Raw genomic sequence first — 6000 nt, 5'->3', positions numbered from 1 at the left:
ACGTGAGGCTCATTTGATGCCCATAGGCTTCTTCTGGGTCTTGTTTTCTACAGTGAATTTCAGCCTTAATGAGCAATCTCCAAGAACAATTCTTACCAAATATTTAACTACTCAGGGCTTCCAATCCCAAAATGCCAATTTATTTTTTTCAACAGGAAAAGAAGAAAATAAGAATAAAACAAGAGTTAAAATGATAGTTTTCAAACTAAGGCATATTTTACTTCAAACAAACACTAGGCAGTCACTTTGTAAGTGGCTTTTACTATTTCTTAGTTAAACTGGTAAATTAAACTCAGGTCTACTGGCACATAAAATCACTAGCAGCAATGATCAAGGCATGCAAACTCAGAAGCATTTACAGTAAATTATGAATAAAAAAAGTTGTTAAATTAAAACCCTTTGAGTATTGCATTTAAGTTAATTAATTATGCATTAATTTGCATTAACTGACTAAAAATGTTTACAACTTACTTGCACTATACTACTGACGTAATTCCCTTAAATAACTTTAAATGATACCCTTTTTCTTTGCCCTCAGCTAGACTTAAATAAGTACAGCTGCTTTAGTGTTTGCTGAATGATATTGCAAGAAACCAGTAGAAAATGTACTGTATTCTCACTTAGTAAGGTGGCATCAGTATCTCTAAGTTAAAAGAATCTTTACTTGCTGCTACACTTGTTCCCTTGTTCCTGTAAGCAGTAATTTTAAGAACAAAGGGGCTTTTAAAATTTTTTGCTCATGCAATTTCTAGGTTGCTTTTAAATTTCTGACATTCAGTAAGGGCCATCCAAACTATACCCTTGTATGTGAAATTTAATAAATACCTTCATCTTCTAGCTAGTCATTATTGCCGTGACTGAGTTTTAAAAGGAATATTAACATAATTGTGCACTCTTTGTTCCTGTTTGTCACAAACACTGGCAAAAATTTCAATGCAAACACATCAAATACTCTGTAAAATTTATTATTACTAAACCTTCTTTTAATCCTAAAGATTTCTCTTTTACAGTACCAGAGTATTCCAATACTAATCTATCTCAGAAAATTTTCAAAATAGCTGAATATATTTTCTAAACTTTTATCTTTGTCCTAGGGTGACGTTATGAAGCTAGTATCCCCAATAGTATGTTCTGTTTATTCTGTGCCTTCAAGACAGGCTTTGAGAGCAAAGGCAGGGAGTAGAAGAAGAAGGAGTTTTGTTATTAGCCTGCACTCACTCCTCCAATCCTCCATAGTTTGCTGAAACACAGAATTCCACTGTGTTGTCTGGGCCCAGACAGGGCAAAACACCTCGCTCCTTTGCTCCTTAGTTTAGCGAGCTGAGGCAGTCCAAGTTTTCCCTGGACTGGTTTTCTTTCCCTTCTCTTGGATCCGTCCAAAGCTGCTCTGGACTGGGACCCGGGGAAACACCAAGAGCTCGCGCTTTGTGGCCTACCAGGACCTACAGTGGGCAGCAGCAGCCTTTCCCAGCGCCGCAGGGACTGATAACAGAGTGACCACCCCCAGAGAGACTTTCTGCATTTGTCATCTCTTCAGAGCGACAAATGAGTTTTGTCAACTGGTATTGTTCATTTTTTTTTATGCTGGGGAGTGCTTTGCCTGTTTAAATAAACAGGTTTTTTTCCACTTCTCTCTGAGGAATTTCTTCCCAAACTCTCTGGGGGGAGGGGCTATGTGGGTTTGCTTTCTGGGGGAGGGGCCTTTTTGGAGGTTTTCTCCCAAATTTGCCCTAAACCAGGACAAAAAATTGGCGCCCAACATGGAACTTGAGAGAGTGGAAAAAACCTTGTTCTAATTGTATTTTGGTTGTAATTACTCTGTGTTGGTATAGAGCAGTTAATAGCCATGTTGTTTGAATCCATAATGTCATTTGGGTTGGAGGCTTGCATGTGTTTCTGGTCCCTAGGTTTTTTTCAAGGTCTTAATACCTCTATGGTCCCTAGGTTTATTTTCTTATCCAGAAACAGCTCCAGTATTGTCCCAATACATAGTGTTTGCAGCAGATGGGCACTGACTAGAATAGCTATTGGACTGGGCTTGGTGGTAATGACTTGCAGGAAGTTTATAAAGGTGCTGGAGTCTGTTCCAGGAATGTATGGTTCATGGTTATGGTTATGCACCCAGTTAGAGGAGGTGCAGGGGATGAGGCCTTTCAGCCTTTACTTTCCTTCTTCTCTCCTGAATCTGTTACATCCCTATTGGAGAACATTCCATTTCCCTTGAATGTTAAAGAGACATCTTTCTGGTGTTTAATCTGGTAAGCTTCCTCTATACAGTCTGCAGCTTCTCTAGAATGAGGGCTGAGATTTCTAGAGGGGCTGATGAAACCCCGACCCAGGAGTAGACCCAGGCATGGAACATCCTAAGTGGTGTGGGAAATGGGAGTATATGGGCCAAATCCTGAAGGAATTTTATGACCCTATATTCTGGGACTTTCCACATGAAGAAATTCAGAACCCAAGTGAGGTTCTGAGGTGAGGAAATACCTGAAAGAGAGGTGCCATGATGACCCTAAGGAGAAAAGATCATTACAGTGAGCTGGGTCCTGGCCTATGCTTATCGCACCCTGCTAGATACTGTAGGGCAGCAGAGGAAGGGGGGCAGGGAGATAAATCAGCAGCTACCCCAGTCACTCAGGCTGCAGCCAACACCCCAGTTACAAAGCCAGCAGCTAAACCAGACAGTGAGCCTCAACCAATGGCTGTTGCTACTAGCACAAGCAGAAAGTGCACAGACAAGACCAATCAACTAATGGATGATGACAATGATGATGATGATGGCAGTGATGATGATGATAATACAGGAGAAGGACCCTCCATGCCTGCTGACATAAAGTCAGGAATCAAAGCAACTGGCACAAGATCAGAAGCCAATACTGAGTCCTTTATCCTGAAGGACATTTGTGGCCTAAGGATTACACTCAATGATCTGACGATTCTATAATTAGTTGGTTGGTCTGTCTTTGGGATACTGCAGGCAAGGCTACAATTCTGGACGGCACTGAAGTGAGACATTTGGGATCCCTGTCACATGATCCTGTCATTGACCAAGGAATTATGATGGGGGCTAACCCTCACAGCCTCTGGGCACGGGTTCTGGAAAGTGTAGCACAAAGATACCTGTGTGCAGACGATCTTTAAATGCAGCAGACCCAGTGGAAGACTATAGAACAAGGAATCCAAGCCTGAGAGAAATGGTGGTGGCAGAGAGTATCTTCTCAGATGAAATAACAACTAGGAATCCAGACTTGGTACCATGTACATCTGTGATGTGGCAAAAACTTGTACGGCTTGGGCCACATGAATACACTTCTGCTTTAGCAATAATGAAGTGGGATGAGAGGGATGAGACCGTGCTCAACATGGCAAGGAAACTCCGAGCATATGCAGATGCTGTACATGGCCCAACCCATGCCAGAATTGCAGCAGTAGAAACACGTCTGCAGAAATTAGAAGATAGAGGAGAATCATAGGAGACTCAGGGAGGAGATGAAAGAAGACCTTCTGCAAATCTCAGCAGTACAGATCAGAAGTTCCAATATCCAATGCAGATGTTCTTCAGATGGGGAGAGAAGGTACACCCCATGAGCTGAGCTGTGGATCTTCCTGTGCAGTTGTGGAGAAAACGCGAGGAGATGGGATGGAAAATCTACTGCTGCTCTGGCACAACAGGTAATGGGTGCATGAATTGGAGGAAGGCAAGACTCAGAGAGAAAGTTCCACCAAAATGAGAGCAGCTCCAGGTGCCTGCAGCCAAACTATGAAGTATGATGATGATGATGACATGTCTGATCCCCTTTAAGGAACTTCCAAGACATATGCCCAAGGAAGGAAGGATAACCAGGTTTAAAGGGGCCTGCCTCTAGCCAGGTAGAAGCGAGGGAAAACCATGTTTTCTGGACTGTGTGGATTCGTTGGCCTGGCACATCAGAACCAAAATGATATAAGGCTTTGGTTGATACTGGTGCACGTTATAAATGCACGTTAATTCCATCGAGACACGTAGGGGCAGAATCTATCGCTGGCATGACAGGAGGATCACAGGACTTTACCTTGGTGGAAGCTGATGTAAGTCTGACTGGAAATGAGTGGAAGAAACAGCCTATTGTGACTGGCCCAGAGGCCCCATGCATTTTGGGCATATATTACCTTTGAAGGGGGTATTTTAAAGACCCAAAAGGACTCAGGTGGGTATTTGGGATGGCAGCTGTAGTGACAGAGGGCATCCAGCAATTGAACACCTTGCCTGGACTGTCTAAGAATCCATCTACAGTAGGACTTCTGAGGGAGAAGAGCAACAGGTACCAATTGCCACTTCAACAGTGCATCGCTGACAGTACAGAACAACTGGAGATGCTGTGGTTCCCATCCATAAGATGATCCGAGAGCTGTAGAGCCAAGGGGTAGTCATCAAAACCCACTCACCCTTCAACAGCCCCATTTGGCCTGTGCATAAACCTGAAGGAGAATGGAGATCAACTGTGGACTACCATGCATTGAATGAAGTGACTCCACCGCTGAGCGCTGCTGTACCGGATATGCTGGAACTCCAGTACAAGCTGGAGTCCAAGGCAGTGAAGTGGTATGCCACCATTGATATTGCCAATGCATTTTTCTCCATTCCTCTGGCAGCAGAATGCAGGCCTCAGTTCGCTTTCACCTGGAGGGGCGTGCAGTACACCTGGAACCGACTGCCCCAGGGGTGGAAACACAGCCCCACCATCTGCCATGGACTGATCCAGGCTGCACTAGAAAAGGGCGAGGCTCCAGAACATCTACAGTATATTGATGATACCATTGTGTGGGGGAAGACAGCATCAGAAGTGTTTGAGAAAGGAGAGAAAATAATCCAAATCCTCCTGGAAGCTGGTTTTACCATCCAAAAGAGCAAAGTTAAGGGAGCGGCTCATGAGATCCAGTTCCTGGGAGTCAAGAGGCAAGATGGACGGTGTCAGATTTCTACAGATGTCATCAACAAGATCACAACTATGTCCCCACCAAGCAACAAGAAGGAAACACAAGCTTTCCTAGGTGCCATAGGCTTTTGGAGGATACACATTCCTGAGTACAGCCAGATTGTGAGCCCTCTCTACCTGTTTACCTGCAGGAAGAATGAGTTCCACCAGGGCCCTGCACAGCAACAAGCCTTTGCCCAAATTAAGCAGGAGATTGTCCATGCAGTAGCCCTTGGCCCAGTCAGGATGGGACCAGATGTGAAGAACGTGCTCTACTCTGCAGCTGGGAACCAGGGTCTCTCCTGGAGCCTTTAGCAGAAGTTGCCTGATGAGACTCAAGGTCAACCACTGGGATTTTGGAGTCAGAGCTACAAAGGCTCTGAAGCAAACTACAGTTCCACAGAAAAGGAAATCTTGGCTGCCTACAAGGGAGTCCAAGCCACCTCAGAGGTGATTGGTGCAGAAGCACAGTCCTGCTGGCACCCTTACTACTGGTGCTGAGGTGGATGTTCAAAGGCAAGGTTCCCTCTACCCACCAGTGCTACATGGAGCAAGTGGATTGCCCTTATCATGCAGTGTGCCTGTATTGGTAAATTGAATCGCCCTGGGATTTTGGAAGTCCTTACAAATTGGCCCGAAGGTGAAAGTTTTGGTGTCACAGATGAAGAACAAGAAACAGTGACATGGGCTGAAGAAGCTCCACCATATAATCAACTGCCACCAGAGGAAACACACTACACTCTTCACACTGACGGTTCCTGTTGCATCATAGGGATGAACTGGAAGTGGAAAGCAGCTGTATGGAGCGCTCATGACAGGTTGCAGAGGCCACTGAAGGAGAAGGTGGATCAAGCCAACCTGTGGAACTCAAAGAAAGCCGTTCAACTGGCCCTGGACATTGCAAAAAGGGAGAAGTGGCCAAAGCTCTACCTCTACACTGATTATTGGATGGTAGCCAATGCTCTGTGGGGGTGGCTGGAGAGATGAAGAGAGGGTAAGTGGCAGCATAGAGAAAAACCAATTTGGGCTGCTGAAGAGTGGAAAG

Source organism: Lonchura striata, chromosome Z, assembly GCF_050655825.1.
Source record: "Lonchura striata isolate lonStrDom1 chromosome Z, ASM5065582v1, whole genome shotgun sequence".
Taxonomy (NCBI): domain Eukaryota; kingdom Metazoa; phylum Chordata; class Aves; order Passeriformes; family Estrildidae; genus Lonchura; species Lonchura striata.
The sequence above is the reverse complement of the archived record's forward strand: the minus strand, read 5'-3'. Positions refer to the sequence as shown.